At 37.5% G+C, this 23,062-nt stretch overlaps 1 protein-coding gene and 1 non-coding gene across 2 annotated transcripts in view; both read right to left on the reverse strand.

Annotated features, from left to right (window-relative positions):
* The window catches only part of CTNNA3 (catenin alpha 3), a 1,859,096-nt gene that overhangs the window by 733,837 nt on the left and 1,102,197 nt on the right, over nucleotides 1-23,062 (reverse strand). The gene's annotated exons all lie outside the window — the stretch shown is intronic.
* LOC116466223 (small nucleolar RNA U13) lies at nucleotides 14,916-15,017 on the reverse strand. Its single transcript, XR_004247461.1, has one exon. It is a non-coding gene; the product is annotated as a small nucleolar RNA U13 (small nucleolar RNA).

Below are 23,062 nucleotides of genomic sequence, written 5' to 3' on the forward strand. Positions count from 1 at the left end.
TTGAAATAATGCAATTTTTAAAATTCAGTCAAATTGTTTTTTCCAGTATCGCTGATGTGCATGTTCAAGGGACCATATATTGCTCTAACAAGTTGAAATATACGCTTTTATACCCAACACCACCCATAAAAATCAGCCTTTTAATTTTTAGTCAAAAGCTTTGACTACTAGATTTTTGAAAATATTATGCCAAAATTGCATAACACACTGATCCATCATTTTTTTACCTCAGGGAGTTCCTGTTAAGTAAATAAGGATGTTAAATGACTTGGCAAGAACTGTATTTTAACTTCCTCCCTCTCTTTGCTGTGTAATCTTACAGAACCCCCAAAATCTCTCTTGGTATCAAACCTTACTAAGTATGATACAGAAATTGTAAAGCCTGTTTTAATAATAAAGTGATACATAAATGTCAAGTAATATTGACATCCTTTCTAATGGAGCTAAGGCCTTCAATTATGAAATAGCAAGCCCTAAATATATGACAGTCAAAAGCATTGCAGACTTAAATGTTGAAAAGTAAGATTCCTGGGATATTTTCTTTACCATGTCTTTTATAGCAAGGGGTAGTAGAAAAGTCTATATTCTTTGGAGAATTACACAATTATGAGTCAATTAAACTCTCACTGATGAAATAATTCTAAAACCAAGAAAATTATTAGTGTTCAAATCCTAAAGCATTTTTTTTTGGTTCTTTAACTTTGGAGTAGTCACCTAAAATCTCTGAATTTCTTCTTCTTATAATAAAATGAGCCCAATAATGTGTATGTCACAAGACCATTGCAAGAATTAAATATGGTAGCTCTAGGAAAGTACCTGCCAGATCTCAGATGCATGAGAATAAATCATCTTTTCCTCTGTAAACTTTCTTACCAAGCACACAACCATAACATGCCCAGAAGGTATCTACATGTTCAAAAGCAGGTTCATGACTTTAATGTAGCTTTCAACGAGCAGAAATTGACAAATTGAAAAAAAATGTAATTTATTTTGTGAGATATCTAACTCATGTTGCCCTCCATTAGGCAAAAAGTAGAATTTTATTGTGCTATAAGTACCGTTATTTTATTTCTGAACAAACATGACAGAGATTAAAGTTATTTTTTAAATAATAAACTATGCAATATCATATTGATACCTTGCTAATTACTAGAAACAACATTTGACTCTCAAGTTCCCCAAAACCAGTTCATTATTTCTATGGAGCAATTACCTTATAGCTTCTGGATCTCAGTGTAGTTCTGTTTCAGCTCCCTAGATCCAGTTTCTGCACACTGTCTGTTATACTAACCATCTGTAACGGTAGGACTGCTTAGATTTGTTTTAAATTATCCTTGTTTTAAATTATCCTTGTCCCATTCTCCTTGTGTAATCCAAAATGACAAATCTAATTTTATAGAATATTGCTAACAAATGCAGCCTTAGAACAGAAAAAAATAGAAAGTATAGGATGAAAAAATAATGACTATTGGTGTACATATAATAGACTTAGTGACATTTATGCTTAAGTCTGTTTCATTGCTTTTTAACACTACCTTTCCCAGATCATTGCCCCAACCAGCTTATATACTCCAAGAAACCTGGAGTGAACTGCCAATCCTAAACTTTTGGTTCCGTGTAGATATGAAGTTGGAATACTCTCTTCTTGAAAAGAATGCAGAAAACCTCTCTAAATCTAAATTAGGATGTAGGGGACACTAGCATTGTCAGTTACAACACATAAAATGAGAGTCCAGAGACTTTCGGTTATAGAACTATAATTTGTAATCTTGATTGTAATACAAGGAAGAGGATGAATGATTGCTTAGATTTGTATAAGGTCTTTTGGTTGGAAAACTTGTCATGACTGGGTATAGAAGTTCTTAGGATTTATGGGCATGAGTAATTTTAATATTAACCCTCAAGACAAGGTTCTGGGGAGAAATAGTCAGACATTCTCCATTTGGTTAAACATCCTACTACAAATGACATTTTATTTCAGCCTCACATTTAAAATGACATTTAAAAATAATGTTACGAACAAAATATTTTTCAGCACTAACATTACCTTCTGAATTACATAAAAGTATCTTAAGGTTTAAAGCTTTTTAAAAAAATCTGTTTATGTATTTAAGGCTAATCTAAGTGTGAACCACCTACAAGTCCAGGATATCTTATTTACTTACTTATTAATAATCTTGAGAACTCATACTAATATTTAGCTCCACAAGCTTGAGTTCACTGTATAAAAACATACTTTAGAAAATGCTGCTAGAATTGCTTAAAAACCTATTGCACTATGTAGATTCTGAAGACAAAAGGCAATATTGAAAAATTACCCTGATACCAACACCAGACAGACTCAACAAAAAAGGAAACCACAGACAGTATATCTGACACACATAGATGCAAAAATTTTCAACAAAATATTAGCAAACAAAAATCAACAATACATTAAAAAGATCATTCACCATGACCAAGTAGGATTCATCCCAGGGATACAAGAATCTTTCAATATGTGCAAATCAAAAAATGTCATACAGCATATCAACAGAATCAAGGACAAAAACCCTATGATCCTTTCAATAGATACTGAAAAAGCTTTTGATAAAATTCCATATCCCTTTATGATAAAAACCTTCAACAAATTTTGCATAGAAGAAATATATCTCAACACAATAAAGGACATATGTGACAAACCTATAGCAATCATAGTGAATGGGGAAAACTGTAAGCCTTTTCACTAAGATGTGGAACAAGTCTATGATGCCCACTTTTGCCAATTTTATCCAACATAGTACTGGAAGTTCTACTCACGGCAACTAGGCAAAAGAAAGAAAGAAAGGGCATCCAAATTAAAAAGGAAGAAAGTCAAATTATCCTTGTTTGTATATAGCATGATTTTATATTTAGAAAGGCCTACTTTACCAAAAAATTCTTAGAATAGATCAATAAATTTAACAAAGCTGCAGCATACAAAACCAAGACACAAAAATTAATAGTATGTCTGCAAACTAACAGTGATCAATCTGAAAATAAAAAATAAGAAAGCAGCAACATTTACAATAGCTAAAAATATATATCACAAGTAGGAATAAATTTAATGAAGAAGTGAAAGATCTTTGCAACGAAAACTGTAAAACACTGATGAAATAAATTGAAGAGGACACAAAAAAAATGGAAACATATTCTATGCTCATGGATTTGAAGAATATTGCCAAAATGTGTCTACTACCTAAAGTGATCTACAGATTCAGTAGAATCCTATCAAATATTAATGATATTCTTCAGGTAATTACAAACAAATCCTAAAATGTGTATGGACACAAAAGACTGAATAGTTAAAGCAATCCTCAGTAAAAAATACAAAGCTCAACATCATAATACATGGTTTTCAATTGTACTACAAAGCTATAGTAACTAAAACAGTATGGTACTAGCATGAAAAAAGGCATATAGAACAATGGAACAGAATAGAGAATACAGAAATAAACCCACATTATTACAGCCAACTGATTTTTGACAAGGGTGCCAAAAGCATACATCAGGGAAAGACAGTCTCTTTAATAAATGGTGCTGAGAATATTGGATATTCATATGCAGAAGAATAAGAGTAGAGATTCCCTTCTTTCACCATATATAAAAATCGATTAAAAACGTAAACATGAGATCTGAAACTATGAAGCTTCTAGAGGACGATATTGGGAAAACATTATAGGACACTGGTCTGGGCAAAGATTTTTTTAGGTAAGACCTCAAAAGCAAAGGTGAAAAAAGCAGAAATAGACCAATGGGATATATCAAGTTAAAAAAGCTTCTGCATAGCAAAGAAAACAATTAACAAAGTAAAGAGACAACCTACAGAATGGCAGAAAATATTTAAAAACTATCCATCCAACAAGGGATTAACAACCAGAACATATAAGGAACTCGAGCAGCTCAGTAGCAAAAACAAAGAACAAAAACAAAAACAAAAATTCCAATTAAAAGTGGGCAATAATCCCCATGCTAATACCACCACCAGTGTGACTGCATGCACATTCACCAGCAGGGGCCACCGCCCCGTTCCCCTGAGTCATGCCTCCACCACTGTGGTGAATGTCCGCATGGAGGCAGGTACGCTGACACCCACTAGCACCCTGCTGCAGCCGATGAGCGTGCACCCTGCCATGCTGTGGCTGCCACTGCTGCTGACATACGCGAATGAAGACAGATCCTGCTGTCACCGCACTATGAAATGCTTTGGCTGACACCACCCATCAGAGTACTGACCAGCATTCTGGGAGTACCTCGGCCCCCCTAGTGTAGCAGATTTCTAACCTCAAGGAGCCAAAGAACACTGTCAGGTCACCATACCACTCCCCCAGAGTTATAGCACCCAGTACAGGAGCTGAAAGCTAAGTGTTCACTCTCTAAAATCTTCCAGAAACAAAGCCAGTTGGCAGAATTCACTTCATAGCATAATCAAACCCTCAGGGTCATCAAATAGGATAAAAGCAAAAAAAAAAAAAAAAAAAAAAAAAAATCCAAAGGTCAACAACTTCAATGACTGAAGAAACATTAGTCCACAAAGATGAGAAACAACCAACACAGGAACTCCAACAACTCAAAAAGCCAAAGTGCCTTTTGTCCTAAAAATGACTGCATCACCTCTCCAGCAGGGGTTCTGAACTGGGCTGAGATGGTGGAAATGACAGAAATAGAATTTAGAATATGGATAGGAGCAAAGATCATTAAGATGTAGGAGTACATTGAAGCCTAATCCAAGGAAGCTAAGAATCAGAATAAAACAACAGAAACGGACAGACAAAATAGCCTGTATATAAAAGAATGTAAGCAACCTGATAGAGCTGAAAAACACACTACAAGAATTTCACAATGCCATCACAAGTATTAATCGTAGAATAGACCAAGTTGAGGAAAGAATCTCAGAGGTTGAAGACTGGCTTTCTGAAATAAGACAGTCAGAAAAGAATAGAGAAAAAAGAATGAAAAGGAATTAATAAAACCTAGGAGAAATACGAGATTATGTAAAGAAACAAAATCTATGACTCATTGGTGTCCCTGAAAGAGACAGAAAGAGTATAAGCAACTTGGAAAACATATTTCAGGATATCATCCATGAGAACTTCTCCAACCTAGCTAGAGAGGCCAATATTCAAATTCAGGAAATGTGAAGAACCCCAGTAAGATACTTCACAAGAAGATCACCCCAAGACATATAATCATCAGATTCTTCAAGGTCAAAATGAAAGAAAAAATGTTAAAGCTGCTAGAGAGAAAGGCCAGGTAACCTACAAAGGGAAGCCCATCAGACTAACAGTGGACCTTTCAGCAGAAACCCTACAAGCTAGAAGAGATTGGGGGCCAATATTCGACATTCTTAGAGAAAGGAAATCTCAACCCAGAGTTTCGTATCCGGCCAAACTAAGCTTCATAATTGAGACAGAAATAAGATCCTTTTCACACAAGCAAATACTGATGGAATTCGTTGCCACCAGACCTGCCTTACAAGAGCTCCTGAAGGAAGCACTAAATGTGGAAAGACTGTTACCAGCCACTACAAAAACACACTTAAGTATACAGACCAGTGACACTATAAAGCCACCACACAAACAAGTTTGCATGCTAACCACCTAACATCATGAAGACAGGATCGAATCCACACACCAATACTAACCTTAGATGTAAATGGGCTAAATGCCCCAATTAAGCACAGAGGGGCAAGCTGAATAAAGAACCAAGACCAATTTCACATGCAATGACACCCATAGGCTCAAAATAAAGGAGTGGAGAAAAGTTTACCAAACAAATGCAAAACAGAAGAAAGGGAGGTTACAATCCTAATTTCAGATGAAACAGACTTTAAACCAAAGATCAAAAAAGTCAAAGAAGGACATTATATAACAGTAAAGAGTTAAATACAACAAGACCTCACTATCCTGAATATATATGCACCCAACACAGAGGCATCCAGATTCATAAAAGCAAGTTCTTTGAGAACTTCAGAGTCTTAGGCTCCCACAAAATAATACTGGGAGACTTCAACACCTCACTGACAGTATTAGATCATTGAGGCAGAAAATTAACAAAGATTTTCAGGACCTGAACTCAGCACTGGACCAAATGGACCTGAGAGACATCTACAGAACGCTCCACCCAAAAGCAAGAGAGAATACATTCTTATCATCACCACATGGCACATACCCTGAAATAAATCATATAATCAGACATAACACACTCCTCAGCAAATGCAAAATAACTGAAATCATAACAATCACTCTCTTAAACTATGGTACAATCAAATTAGAAATCAAGCCTAAGAAATTCACTCAAAACCATATAATTACATGGAAATTCATTACATGAATAACCTACTCCCAAATGGCTTTTGGGTAAATAATGAAATTAAAGCAGAAATCAACAAGTTCTTTGAAACTAATGAGAACAAAGATACCACATACCAGTATCTCTGGGACACAGCTAAGACAGTATTAAGAGGAAAATTTATAGCACTAAATGTCCACATCAAAAAGTTAGAAAGATCTCAAGTTAACAACCTAACATCACAACTAAAAGAAGTAGGGAACAACAGAAAACCAAACATAAAGCTAGCAGAAGAAAAGAAACAAATCAGCCCAAATCAGAGCTGAATTGAAGGAGACTGAGACACCAAAAAGCATTCAAAAGATCAACGAATCCAGGAGTGAGTTTTTTGAAAAAATTAATAAGTTAGATAGACCTCTAGCTAGACTATTAAAGAAGAAAGGAGAGAATATCCAAATAAACACAATTAAAAATGACAAAGGGGTTATTACCGCCGACCCCACAGAAATAAAAATAATCATCAGAAAACACTACGACCACCTCTATGCACATAAACTAGAAAATCTAAAATATATGGATAAATTCCTGTACACAGACACCCTGCCAAGGCAGAGCCAGGAAGGAACTGAATCTGTGAACAGACTAATAATGAGCTCTGAAATTGAATCAGTAATAAATAGCCCACCAACCGAAGAAAATGCAGGACCAGATGGATTCACAACCTCATTTTACCAGATGTCCAAAGAAGAGCTGGTATCATTCCTCCTGAAACTATTCCAAAAAATTGAGGAGAATGGACTCCTTCTAACTCATTCTATGAGGCTACCATCATCCTGATACCAAAACCAGGCAGAGACAACCAGAAAAAAAAAAAAAAAAAGAAAGAAAGAAAAGAAACTTCAGGCCAATATCTTTGATTAATTTTGATGCAGAAATCCTCAACAAAATACCTGCAAACTGAATCCAGCAGCACATCAAAAAGCAAATGCACCACGACCAAGGAGGCTTCATGCCTGGGATGCAAGGTTGATTCAAATCAATACATGTGATTTATCATATAAGCAAACTAAAGACAAAAACCACATGATTATCTCAATAGATGCAGAAAAGGCTTTCAATAAAATTCAGTATCACTTTTATGTTAAACATGCTCAATAAACTAGGTATTGAGAAAACATACTTCAAAATAATAACAGTCATCTATGACAAACACACAGTCAACATTAAACTGAATGGGCAAAAGCTGGAAGCACTTCCTTGAAAACCAGCACAAGATAAGGATGCTCTGTCTCACCATTCCTTATCCAGCATGCTATTGGAAGTCCTGGCCAGAGCAATCAGGGAAGAGAAATAAATAAACGGCATGTAAACAGGAAGAGGGAAAGTCAAGTTATTCCTGTTTGCAGATGACATGATCCTATATCTAGAAAATACCACAGTCTCAGCTCAAAAACTTAAGCTGATAAAAAAAACTTCAGCAAAGTCTCATGATACAAAATTAATGTACACAAATCACTACCATTCCTATACACCAACAAAAGTCAAGAGCCAAATCAGAAATGCAATCCCATCCACAATTGCCACAGAAAGAATAAAATATCTGGGAATACAGGTAATCAGGGAGGTGAAAGGTCTCTACAATAAGAATTACAAAACACTGCTCAAAGAAATCAGAGATGACACAAACAAATGGAGAAACATCCCATGCTCATGAATAGGAAGAATCAAAATTTTTAAAATGACCATACTGCCCAAAGCAATTTATAGATTCAATGCTATTCCTATTAAACTACCAATGACACTCTTCACACAACTATAAAAAAAACTATTTTAAAATTCATATGGAACAAAAAGAGCCTGAATAGCCAAGACAATCCTATGTAAAAAGAGTAAAGCTGGAGGCATCATGCTACTAACTTCAAACTGTACTACAGCACTACAGTAAACAAAACAGCACACCAAAATAAAAACAGAGACCAATGGAATAGAACAGAGTATCCAGAAATAAGGCTGCACACCTGCAACCATCTGATCTTCAAAAAAAACTGACAAAAAACAAGCAATGGGAAAGGATTCCCTATTCAACAAATGGTGCTGAAATAACTGGCTACCATATGCAGAAGGTTGAAACTGGACCCCTTCCTTACATCACATACAAAAATTAATTCAAAATGGATTAAACATTTAAATGTAAAACCCCAACCAATAAAAACCCTGGAAGACAACCTAGGCAATACCACGTTGGACACAGGAATGGGCAAAGATTTCATGATAAAGACACTAAAAGCAATTACAACAAAAGAAAAAATTGACAATTGGGATACAATTAAACTAAAGAGCTTCTGCACAACAGAAGAAACATTCAACAGAGTATAACAGAAAACTTACAGAATGGGAGATAAATTCTGCAAACTATGCATCTGACAAAGGTCTATTATCTTTTTTTTTCTTTTTTTGAGACAGAGTCTTGCTGTGTCGCCCAGGCTGGACTGCAGTGGTGTGATCTCAGCTCACTGTAACCTCCACCTCTCAGGTTCAAGTGATCCTCCCACTTCAGCCTCCCAAGAAGCTGGGACCACAGGTATGTGCCACCATGCCTGGCTAAATTTTTCTTGTATTTTTAGTAGAGATGAAGTTTCACCATTTTGGCCAGGCTGGTCTTGAACTCCTGACCTCAAGTGATCTGCCCTCCTCGGCCTCCCAAAATGCTGGGATTACAGTTGTCAGCCACTGCACCCAGTCAAAGGTCTATTATCTAGTATGTATAAGAAACTTATATAAGCTTACAAGAAAAAAAAAAAGCAACCCCATTAAAAAGTGGGCAAGGTACATGAACACTTTTCTAAAGAAGACATACATGTGGCCAAAAAAATATGCAAAATGCTCAACATCACCTATCATTAGAGAAATACAAATCAAAACCACAATCAGATGCCATCTCACACCAGTCAGACTGGCTATTACTAAAAAGCCAAAAAATAACAGATGCTAGCAAGGTTGTGGAGAAAAAGGAACAACTTATACACTGTTGGTGGGAGTGTAAATTATTTCAACCATGTGGAAAACAGCATGGCGAATCCTCAGAGACCTAAATTCAGAAATACCATTTGACCCAGCAATCCTAGTGCTGGGTTTATATCCAAAGGAATATAAGTCATTCTATCATAAAGACACATGTATGTGTATGTTCACTGCAGCACTATTCACCATAGCAAAGACAAGGAGTCAACCCACATGTCCATCAATTGGTAGACTGGATAAAGAAAATGTGGTACATATACACCATGGAATACTCTGCAGCTATAAAAAAGAATGAGATCACGTCCTTTGCAGTAACATGGATGGAGCTGGGGGCCATTATTCTTAGCAAACTAACATGGAACAGAAAGCCAAACACGGTATGTTCTTACTTATAAGTGGGAGCTAAATGAGGAAAACAGATGGACACACAGAGGGAAACAATAGACACTGGTGCCTGCTGGAGAGTAGAGGGTGGGAGGAGGAAGAGGATTAGGGAAAATAACTAATGGGTACTAGGCTGAATACCTGGGTGACAAAATAATCTCCAGGAATAGACTTCATGTGTATCTTTTGAATAGCCTCTAGTTTGTGTGTAAAAATACCCGTGGGGCTATGGTCCTGAGGCAAACGCTTCAGGCCCCATGACATGAGCTTACCCTACATAACAAACCCGCACATGTACCCCTGAACTTATAAGTTTTTTTAAAAAGGCCAGATAGTAACTGTTTTAGGTTAGGTGGATGGTCTCTTTCCTTGTTGTATGAAAGCAACCCTAGACAATACATAAAGGAATTCACATGGCTGTGTTTCAATAACAGCTTATTTAGACATGTTGGGGAAAAAAAATGGCCCAAAGACCTGAATAAACATTTCTCAAAAGAAGACATAAGAATGTTCAACATAACTAGTCTTCAAGGAAATTCAAATCAAACCCCAATGAGATATAATCTCAGGCCAGTTAGAATAGCTATTATTAAAAGGACAAAAAATAACACTAGCAAGGATGTGGAGAGAGGGGAATGCTCGTACACTGTTGGTGGGAATATAAAGTCGTACAGCAAATATGGAAAACTGTACGGAGGTTTCTCAAAAAACTAAAAATAGAAGTACCATATGATCCAGCAATCCCAATGCTGGGTATATACCCCCAAAGAAAGGAAATCCATATATTAAAGAGGTACCTGTCCTCCCATGTTTATTGCAGCACTGTTCACAATAGCCAAAATATGGAATCAACCTAAGTGTTCATTAACAGATGAATAAATAAAAAACATGTGGCATATGTGTGTATATATACATGCACATATACAATGGAATATTATTCAGCCACAAAAAAATGAAATCCTGTCTTTTGCAGCAATACAGATTGAACTGGAGGTCATTATGTTAAGTAAAATAAGCTAGGCATGGAAAGACAAATATTGCATGTTCTTACTCACTAAAACTGTGGATCTCATGGAGGTAGAATGGTGGTTACCAGAGGCCAGAAAGAGAAGGGGCAGTGAAGAGAAGTTGGTTAATGGGCACAAAAATAGTTAGATAGAAAAAGGAAGTTCAGGTATTAGATAGTACAGTAGGAAAATTATAATTGACAATAACTTATTATATGCTTCAAATAGCTAGAAGTGAAGAATTGTAGTGTCTCCAACACAAAAAAGGATAAATATTTGAGGTGCTGGATATTCCAATTACCCTGATTTGATTATTACACATTGTTTATGTATCCAAATATCATACGTACCCCCAAAATATATATAACTATGATATACCAATTAATAAACACACAAATAAAGAAAAAAATAACTGATAGTAAAAAGTATGGTAGGACTTGATAGTAAAACTCTGCAAGGTGGAGCTTCCCAGTGATTCTCTTTTCCACAATTAGGTTTACTTTTCAACTTAAGGGGGAAAAAATCTAGGAATGTAGTTTCTGGCCCCTGCCCTCTCCTCGTTTCTCACAATGCTGCTGAAACTATTCTTTGGTTAAGATGACTGCTCACTTCCTAATTTCCAAATTGTCAGTACTCATCCCTCTGGACTTCACTGGAGTATCTTGCTTTGCTGATCACTGTGCTGAAATGCTCCCATTTGCTAGGCTTCCAGCAAGCCACACTTCCCTGACTTTCCTCTTACTTTGCTCATTGTTCTTTTTCGGGTTCCTCTTCCTTTTCTCTCCCAGATGTGTTTTCTTAAGGTTATGCCTTTGATTCTTTTATTTTTATTTTGCTCTTTATCAATCTCATCCCATATTTATGGTTCTAATCATCACATCTATATGAATGGCTACCATAATCTAGTGGTGACATCTCAAGTTCTTGTGGTTTTATTTTCTATCATCTCAACCTGGATCTTCTGGTAGTAACTTAAATTTATTCATTTCTGTCCTAAAGTGTCCCTTTCTTAATTTTGTTTCCAATTTCTTCTAATATAACCACTATTTTCCCAGGTACTAGGCTATAAACCTCAAATTCATTCCCTTTCACCTCCATCATCACAATCATCTAATTTGTTTTCAATTTCTGATCAATTTATATTGTCCATTTGCAATTTGTCCCATCTTAAAAATTCTTCTTCCTACATCTCTTATTCAGATCCTGACTTCTGCATGTAATATTCAATTATCTTTTAGTGGGTCATGCCTCTCCCTTTTCCCATTCAGTTGACACAGAATTTTCAAATCAATCTTCCGAAAGCACAGCTGTGATGATGTCGCTCTCCTACTCAAAACCTGTAGTACCTGTAGTAACTAAACCAAATCTGTGAAACCGATCTAAACCCCTTCACTTGGCACTAAGGGGCTACAACATACCTTTCCACAGACTATGCCCTCCCACTGTGGGGCAACATCACTTTACTAGGAGGTTTATGGAAATGTGTGAAGGCACTTTTGGTTATTAGAAAGACTGGAATGGGGGAGGTGGAAGTTGTGCCTTCGAGCTGATTCTGAGCTTTCCGGCCTCCCCAGAAAAGGTTGAGCCCCACCACTGTGACTGTATCACACAACAAAGAATTGTTCCACCCAAAATCCAACAGTGCCTCCTGTAAAGAAACAACGTGGCTTAGACTCAATTTCTTACTTTTTTCAATTTCTATTACATGTTTTTTTCATCTCCACTGCCTAGAATGCCCTTTTCATATTTTCCCAAATGTGCAAATCTTGCTTCTACTTTAAGGCCCATGGAAAATGACATTTTTCTGTGGGCTCTCCCTGTATCCCCCAACATGAATCCAATTCTCACGCCATTTCCACCAATTCCTCCCAAACACCACTTCCTTTCTATCTGGATAATAAATTTTCAATTTTGATTATAAACTTAATGTCAGCAAGGCTCTATCTTTATTTTCCTCCATGACTAGAAGAACATTGTACAGGCCAGCACAGATCCTTTATGTTAATGTGCTTAATACCATAGCACACACCATGATTATAAAAGAGGCTGTAAACACTTTGGTTTGTAATTCATTCTGAGATTCTTGCCTTGGCCTGCATGTGAAACCATGCTTATTCTAGGCTATGTACTTTAAAGTCATTATCTAATTTTTTACCCCACCTCCCCACTTGAGTTTGATGGCCATGACTTCTCTTCCACAAATTGTTTCTTCTGCCAGGACACACCACCTCCGATTTTCCTTCTAATAAAACTTAGGCCTTAAAATTCTTATTTCTCAGAACTGCTCCAGTGAGTACCCCATAAATCCCCACTCCCTGCCCCTGGCTCACCCTAGCTTCATGGATGTTCCCAGTAGATGGTCCATAAGTATTTGTTGAATGAAGAGATCCTTGGGGTGGGTGGAAGAAAGTGGCTGTGTAATTGGAACAAGATACAGAACAGTGATAGGACAAAGGCACAGACATTTATTTCCAGTCTTAGTAGCTGTGCTCATAGCTGCACCCAAGCACTGTCTCCCCACATAGTTACCACACCATCACTAGAAAGAAACTGGTACTAAACTTACATTTGAAATCACCCTGGTCAGTCTTGAGGATACACCACTCAATTATTATAAGCTTTTTAAAAATAAAATCACCTCATTTAAGTCTTTTTTACACTATGACATGACTGTTGGTTTCCAAAGTCTTAAGAGCATTTTGTGCCATTCCCTGAAGTGGAAAGAAATAAATTAGGCATAAATTATAAAAGGCCTGATATGGCTCTTACATGATTCTTAAAGAATATGGTCATTTTACATTGAATATTTGGGTCCTATATTGTTTAGTTGCAAACAAAACATCCATCATCATCATCAACAGTAGATGAAAGAAAGTATATTTGCTTCCCCAAACTTGATACTTAGAAAATTAAGTGTTTTCAGTTCACAGATACGATAGATTCTCTATCAGAAAAACAAATAAAAAACCCATACAAATAAGCACATAGTATTCCATTTGAAAGAAATAGTCTAATGCCCTTACTGAAGTGTGTACTAAATACATCATAACTTAATCAGAACAAGTTGTTGTTTTTACAAAATAGTCCTGTCTATGCAGAGACAGATAATGCCAGTCACTTCACATGACTTGTACTTCAACAGACAAAGTGTCATACTGGGAATTTTTATCACTTTGATTAGAAATTGGGAGTTTCTACACTCCCAGAAAACAAAGAAGGAAGGGTAATAGTAATGGCTTCCAGTATTTACCTGCCAATGAATATAATCCGAAAAAGGTCATTTAAGTATAACCATTGACTCAGCAAAAATGTACTGAGTGCCTACTATGCGTCAAGCATTATTCTTAGGATATATCAGCGGAACAAAAATTCCTATCCTCATGGAGTTTATGGCTTTCCATGCTAAAATATGAATACAAGTGATCTCCAGTGCATGCCCTAGCCCAAATACTTTATTCTTTTTATATTTCACATGTTTCTCTAGGGCAATCTTGACTTTCTTCCCTACTTATCAACACACCCAATATACATCTCTTTTAGAAATTATAGATTTTCAGTAACAATTTATAAAAATATTATCTCTTTATACCCAACCACATCACTGAAAATAAATTAGGTACCTCTGGAAGCTGTTTTAGCCCTGTCAGGTCATTGGATACTACTTGGTGAGAGCAACAGATAGATATAACAAAGCAGTACTAGCAGTACTAGATAGTGACACAAACTAGACAGTGATTGGAAAACTTGACTTATTTTAGAACCACATATTTTAGAACCACATTTCTCTCTTGTGATTCTGGAAAATCTAAGTACTTAGGAGGGTCTGCCTAATTGAATGTGTGTTCACCACAGGGAAAATACCCTAGGTTTTCATCATGATTTTTGTTAATTAGTGAATTTTATTTATGGAAAGAACACTTAAGAGGATCTAATTCTTCTACTTCTCAATAATGAAATTATCTCTCCAATATTTTTTGTCAAGGTACACCCTATTTTGCTTTTGTTTAAACACTTCCTGTAATGAGGTGATAGCTCACTGTGGTTTAAAACAACTTACTCTTTTTCTGCCTATCCTTTAAACTATGGGCCCAGGACTCACCATGAAATTCTTGATGTGGACATTCCTGTGCCAAGTATATTGAAAATTTCCTTCTATTTCACAAGCTAAGTATCATAATCATTTTATTTTATTTTTCATGTCATACGAATAATGTGCTAGTGTCATAACAAGGTTTGAGGGAGGCAGGCATCACACATGAGCATGAAAATCCAATGATCACACTTACACTACAAAAAGATCAATTATTTCAATGCTGTAAGTCAGTCCCCATATCATGCTACTGACTTATACTGTTAAGTCACCTAAATTAGTACTTACAACTTTCTGGACTTTTCAGGCCACAAATATTTTTCAAAGAAGAAGGAGACACAGGAAGGAGAAGGAACTGACATAGGGTGGGTATATTTTTATTTTTTTATTAGTAAAGAAAAAAATTTTTTTATTTATTGATAAATTATTTTTTGCCAAAATTAAAAATGTAAAAAAATATTATCTACTTTATTATTTCATAAATCAAATATTTCTGATAAATATAAAGTAGTGAATATAAAACCTGAGAACGGGTTGTTGGGGGGTAGAGCCAAGATGGCCAAATAGGAACAGCTCCAGTCTACAGCTCCAAGCTGGAGCAACACAGAAGATGGGTGATTTCTGCATTTCCGTTTGAGGTACTGGGTTCATCTCACTAGGGAGTGCCAAACAGCGGGTGCAGGACAGCCAGTGCAGCGCACTGTGCGCGAGCTGAAGCAGGGCGAGGCACTGCCTCACTCAGGAGGCACAAGGGGTCAGGGAGTTCCCTTTCCTAGTCAAAGAAAGGGGTAACAGACGGCACCTGGAAAATCGGGTCAGTCCCACCCTAATACTGCACTTTTCCAAGGGGCCTGGAAAATGGCACACCAGGAGATTGTGTTCCACACCTGGCTCAGAGGGTCCTATGCCCACGGAGTCTCACTGATTCCTAGCACAGCAGTCTGAGATCAAACTGCAAGGCGGCAGCAATGCTGAGGGAGGGGAGCCCGCCATTGCCCAGACTTGCTTAGGTAAACAAAGCAGCCAGGAAGCTCGAATTGGGTGGAGCCCACCACAGCTCAAGGAGGCCTGACTGCCTCTGTAGGCTCCACCTCTGGGGGCAGGGCACAGACAAACAAAAAGTCAGCAGGAACCTCTGCGGACTTAAATGTCCCTGTCTGACTGACAGCTTTGAAGAGAGTAGTGGTTCTCCCAGCATGCAGCTGGAGATCTGAAAACGGACAGACTGCCTCCTAAAGTGGGGCCCTGACCCCCGAGCAGCCTAACTGGGAGGCACCCCCCAGCAAGGACAGACTGACACCTCACTCGGCCAGGTACTCTTCTGAGACAAAACTTCCAGAGGAACTATCAGACAGCTGAATTTGTGGTCTCACAAAAATCCGCTGTTCTGCAGCCACTGCTGCTGACACCCAGCCAAACAGGGTTTGGAGTGGACCTCTAGCAAACTCCAACAGACCTGCAGCTCAGGGTCCTGTCTGGTAGAAGGAAAACTAACAAATGGAAAGGACATCCACACCAAAAACCCATCTGTACATCACCATCATCAAAGACCAAAAGTAGATAAAACCACAAAGATGGGGAAAAAACAGAGCAGAAAAACTGGAAACTCTAAAAAGCACAGCACCTCTCCTCCTCCAAAGGAACGCAGTTCCTCACCAGCAACAGAACAAAGCTGGACGGAGAATGACTTTGACGAGTTGAGAGAAGAAGGCTTCAGACGATCAAACTACTCTGAGCTATGGGAGGAAATTCAATACAATAGCAAAGAAGTTAAAAACTTTGAAAAAAAATTAGACGAATGGATAACTAGAATAATCAATGGAGAGAAGGGCTTAAAGGAGCTGATGGAGCTGAAAGCCAAGTATCGAAAACTACGCGAAGATTGCAGAAGCCTCGGTAGCCGATGCAATCAACTGGAAGAAAGGGTATCAGCGATGGAAGATGAAATGAATGAAATGAAGCGAAAAGGGAAGTTTAGAGAAAAAAGAATAAAAAGAAACGAACAAAGCCTCCAAGAAATTTCAGACTATGTGAAAAGACCAAACCTACATCTGATTGGTGTACCTGAAAATGACGGGGAGAATGGAACCAAGTTGGAAAACACTCTGCAAGATATTATCCAGGAGAACTTCCCCAATCTAGCAAGGCAGGCCAACTTTCAGACTCAGGAAATACAGAGAACGCCACAAAGATACTCCTCGAGAAGAGCATCTCCAAGACGTGTAATTGTCAGATTCACCAAAGTTGAAATGAAGGAAAAAATGGTAAGGGCAGCCAGAGAGAAAGGTCGGGTTACCCACAAAGGGAAGCCCATCAGACTAACAGCTGATCTCTCGGCAGAAACTCTACAAGCCAGAAGAGAGTCGGGGCCTGTATTCAACAATCTTAAAGAAAAGAATTTTCAACCCAGAATTTCATATCCAGTCAAACTAAGCTTCATAAGTGAAGGAGAAATAAAACACTTTACAGACAAGCAAATGCTGAGTGATTTTGTCACCACCAGGCCTGCCCTAAAAGAGCTCCTGAAGGAAGCACTAAACATGGAAAGGAACAACCAGTACCAGCCCCTGCAAAAACATGCCAAATTGTAAAGACCATTGAGGCTAGGAAGAAACTGCATCAACTAACGAGCAAAATAACCAACTAACATCATAATGACAGGATCAAATTCACACATAACAATATTAACTTTAAATGTAAATGGGCTAAATGCTCCAATTAAAAGACACAGACTGGCAAACTGGATAAGGAGTCAAGACCCATCAGTGTGCTGTATTCAGGAAACCCATCTCACGTGCAGAGACACACATAGACTCAAAATAAAGGAATGGAGGAAGATCTATCAAGCAAATGGAAAACAAAAAAAGGCAGGGGTTGCAATCCTAGTCTCTGATAAAATAGACTTTAAACCAACAAAGATCAAAAGAGACAAAGAAGGCCATTACATAATGGTAAAGGGATCAATTCAACAAGAAGAGCTAACTATCCTAAATATATATGCACCCAACACAGCAGCACTCAGATTCATAAAGCAAGTCCTGAGTGACCTACAAAGGGACTTAAACTCCCACACAATAACAATGGGAGATTTTAACACCCCACTGTCAACATTAGACAGATCAACGAGACAGAAAGTTAACAAGGATATCCAGGAATTGAACTCAGCTCTGCACAAAGTGGACCTAATAGACATCTACAGAACTCTCCACCCCAAATCAACAGAATATACATTTTTTTCAGCACCACACCACACCTATTCCAAAACTGACCACATAGTTGGAAGTAAAGCCCACCTCAGCAAATGTAAAAGAACAGAAATTATAACAAACTTGTCTCTCAGACCACAGTGCAATCAAACTAGAACTCAGGATTAAGAAACTCACTCAAGACCGCTCAACTACATGGAAAATGAACAACCCGCTCCTGAATGACTATTGGATACATAATGAAATGAAGGCAGAAATAAAGATGTTCTTTGAAACCAACGAGAACAAAGACACAACATACCAGAATCTCTGGGACACATTCAAAGCAGTGTGTAGAGGGAAATTTATAGCCCTAAATGCCCACAAGAGAAAGCAGGAAAGATCCAAAATTGACACCCTAACATCACAATTAAAAGAACTAGAAAAGCAAGAGCAAACACATTCAAAAGCTAGAAGAAAGCTAGAAATAACTAAAATCAGAGCAGAACTGAAGGACATAGAGACACAAAAAACCCTTCAAAAAATTAATGAATCCAGGAGCTGGTTTTTGAAAAGATCAACAAAATTGATAGACCGCTAGCAAGACTAATAAAGAGGAAAAGAGAGAAGAATCAAATAGATGCAATAAAAAATGAAAAAGGGGATATCAACACTGATCCCACAGAAATACAATCTACCATCAGAGAATACTACAAACACCTCTATGCAAATAAACTAGAAAATCTAGAAGAAATGGATAAATTCCTAGACAAATACACCCTCCCAAGACTAAACCATGAAGAAGTTGAATCTCTGAAAAGACCAATAACAGGCTCTGAAATTGTCGCAATAATCAATAGCTTACCAACCAAAAAGAGTCCAGGACCTGATGGATTCACAGCAGAATTCTACCAGAGGTACAAGGAGGAACTGGTACCATTCCTTCTGAAACTATTCCAATTGATAGAAAAAGAGGGAATCCTCCCTGACTCATTTTATGAGGCCAGCATCGTCCTGATACCAAAGCCTGGCAGAGACATAACCAAAAGAGAGAATTTCAGACCAATATCCTTGATGAACATTGATGCAAAAATCCTCAATAAAATACTGGCAAACCGAATCCAGCAGCACATCAAAAAGCTCATACACCATGATCAAGTGGGCTTCATCCCTGGGATGCAAGGCTGGTTCAACATATGCAAATCAATAAATGTAATCCAGCACATAAACAGAACCAACGACAAAAACCACATGATTATCTCAATAGATGCAGAAAAGGCCTTTGACAAAATTCAACATCCCTTCATGCTAAAAACTCTCAATAAATTAGGTATTGATGGGACGTATCTCAAAATAATAAGAGCTATCTATGACAAACCCACAGCCAATATCATACTGAATGGGCAAAAACTGGAAGCATTCCCTTTGAAAACTGGCACAAGACAGGGATGCCCTCTCTCACCACTCCTATTCAACATAGTGCTGGAAGTTCTGGCCAGGGCAATCAGGCAGGAGAAGGAAATAAAGGGTATTCAATTCAGAAAAGAGGAAGTCAAATTGTCCCTCTTTGCAGATGACATGATTGTATATCTAGAAAACCCCATCGTCTCAGCCCAAAATCTCCTTAAGTTGATTAGCAACTTCAGCAAAGTCTCAGGATACAAAATCAATGTACAAAAATCACAAGCATTCTTGTACACCAATCACAGACAAACAGAGAGCCAAATCATGAGTGAACTCCCATTCACAATTGCTTCAAAGAGAATAAAATACCTAGGAATCCAGCTTACAAGGGATGTGAAGGACCTCTTCAAGGAGAACTACAAACCACTGCTCAATGAAATAAAAGAGGATACAAACAAATGGAAGAACATTCCATGCTCTGTGAAAGGCCATACTGCCAACGATATTTATAATTCAATCCATCCCCATCAACTACCAAGACTTTCTCACAGAATTGAAAAATATTAAAAACCAAAACAGCATGGTACTGGTACAACAGAGACGTAGATCAATGGAACAGAACAGAGCCCTCAGAAATGATGCCACATATCTACAACTATCTGATCTTTGACAAACCTGACAAAAACAAGAAATGGGGAAAGGATTCCCTATTTAATAAATGGTGCTGGGAAAACTGGCTAGCCATATGTAGAAAGCTGAAACTGGATCCCTTCCTTACACCTTATACAAAAATTAATTCAAGATGGATTAAAGACTTAAATGTTAGACCTAAAACCATTAAAATCCTACAAGAAAACCTAGGCAATACCATTCAGGCCATAGGCGTGGGCAAGGACTTCATGTCTAAAACACCAAAAGCAATGGCAACAAAAGCCAAAATTGACAAATGGGATCTAATTAAACTAAAGAGCTTCTGCACAGCAAAAGAAACTACCATCACAGTGAACAGGCAACCTACAGAATGGGAGAAAATTTTTGCAACCTACTCATCTGACAAAGGGCTAATATCCAGAATCTACAATGAACTCAAACAAATTTACAAGAAAAAAAAACAAACAACCCCATCAAAAAGTGGGCAAAGGACATGAACAGACACTTCTCAAAAGAAGACATTTATGCAGCCAAAAAACACATGAAGAAATGCTCATCATCACTGTCCATCAGAGAAATGCAAATCAAAACCACAGTGAGATACCATCTCACACCAGTTAGAATGGCCATCATTAAAAAGTCAGGAAACAACAGGTGCTGGAGAGCATGTGGAGAAATAGGAACACTTTTACACTGTTGGTGGGACTGTAAACTAGTTCAACCATTGTGGAAGTCAGTGTGGCGATTCCTCAGGGATCTAGAACTAGAAATACCATTTGACCCAGCCATCCCATTACTGGGTATATACCCAAAGGACTATAAATCATGCTGCTATAAAGACACATGCACACGTATGCTTATTGTGGCACTATTCACAATAGCAAAGAGTTGGAACCAACCCAAATGTCCAACAACGATAGACTGGATTAAGAAAATGTGGCACATATACACCATGGAATACTATGCAGCCATAAAAAATGATGAGTTCATGTCCTTTGTAGGGACATGGATGAAGCTGGTAACCATCATTCTCAGTAAACTATCGCAAGGACAAAAAACCAAACACCGCACGTTCTCACTCATAGGTGGGAATTGAACAATGAGAACTCATGGACACAGGAAGGGGAACATTACACTCCGGGGACTGTTGTGGGGTGGGAGGAGGGGGGAGGGACAGCATTAGGAGATATACCTAATGCTAAATGACGAGTTAATGGGTGCAGCAAAACAACATGGCACATGGATACATATGTAACAAACCTGCACATTGTGCACATGTACCCTAAAAACTAAAGTATAATAAAAAAAAACCTGAGAATGAAAAGTTGAATAAATTTCACTATGTGAATAAAAGCTAACTACACTGAGCTACTTTTACTATAGACCATGAAAATGCTTTCATAGATCCAGGTTTGAAATTCGTTGAACAAGAGAGCAAATGTCCCTCTCAAGTCCTGATGACCCATGTGCTTTTGATGTGCAATAGTTTCACTATACGCTCGTGCAGAAGGTTCTATTTAAGCTAAGGCCCTGACTTTATATTTGCCCTTAATTTCAGCTTATGAGTTTTCAAACATTAGACCATTCTACCTTTCTCAGTTTTGTACCTTACACAAATATAAAATGTTTACTTTTTCAGTATTCTTCCAAGTCACTTGTTAAAGTGGAGCAAGTATTAAGCCCTATAGATGGCTTTATCCTTCCACCAGGTTCAGCATAACTGTTCCCACACCTGTAGTACTCCGGCAATCATCCAGATCACATTTCTCTCTTTCATAAAACAGACAGATCCATTAGAGGATCTCAGGATTGGGTTTCAAAAGGCTTCTAGACCCACTTTTCACCCAAGGTTTGTTTGTGCCCCCCCATAAAATACCTTGGTCAACTAATCACTCTCCTTGTGTTAAATGTCTGTAGTGTTGAGAAACTCCAAATTCTGTGTTCTCAATAAAGTCCAATTCCTTTCAGGATAGCTCTGTTAAAAAAACTCATCTCTATATTGAGATAAAATTTGCATTCTTCTAACATCTGCTCATAGGTTGTATTCTGCCTCTTGAGGCCCTTCAGAACAAGACATTCACATCATAGTCCTTTAAAGATATAATGAGAGTGATTGTGTTTCTCCAGGTCTTTTCCTGGCTAAAAATTCCCGATTGCTTTTCTGAGGTGTTCATATGATATAGTTTCAACTCATGTCACTGTTTCAAATATCTCTGTTAAGTATGCTCCAAGTGACAAATCTTTTTTGAAGGGTGATACCTATAACTGGGCAAAGCTTTACAGTTGTGGTCCTTTGTACACAGTAAGAACCAGAACAACTCAATTCACTGAAACCTAGGTGAATTCAATTGTACTTAACACATAGAAATCCAGGGCCACCCTATCAGCTCCTCCTGACCCAGGACTTACCTGACTCACTCTAAAATCAATCTAGCCTATGAATTCAGATCTCATCCTTGGTCAGTATCTATACATAAAATAGCCACTGTAAAGGACTTTTTTCTATCAGTTACAGCTCAAAGTAATTATACTGTCTTTTTTCATCTTATTAAAAATAAGACACATCATATTAAGAAAAATACCAAGAAGTTGTTGCCGAAATCATCCCTGCCCTCTATGAATATAGAATGATTTATCATTCTAGCAACCTTCTCACTGATTTATACACTGAACAAATATTTATTGAACATCCAATATATATTTTATTTCTGCTAGGTACAGGGGATATTAATAGTGAATAAGGGATATCAAATCATTGACTTCATGAACTTTCTGTGTGAGTGTGTAATATATATAATAACGGTAACAAATTAATATAAAATATAACTTCAGATTGTGATATAGACTCTAAAATAAATAAATATGGTAACATAGTAAGTCATAGCTGGAGGAGTGATTTAGGGAGAAGGGAGATTGATCTCTGAGAAGATGATATTTAAGCTGAGTCCTCGTAAATTGAACATAAAAGAAGTTGTTCATATGGCCATATGGGAAGAAAACACTGGGGAATTACC

Source organism: Hylobates moloch, unplaced genomic scaffold (assembly GCF_009828535.3).
Source record: "Hylobates moloch isolate HMO894 unplaced genomic scaffold, HMol_V3 SCAFFOLD_3, whole genome shotgun sequence".
In the NCBI taxonomy this organism is placed as follows: Eukaryota; Metazoa; Chordata; class Mammalia; order Primates; family Hylobatidae; genus Hylobates; species Hylobates moloch.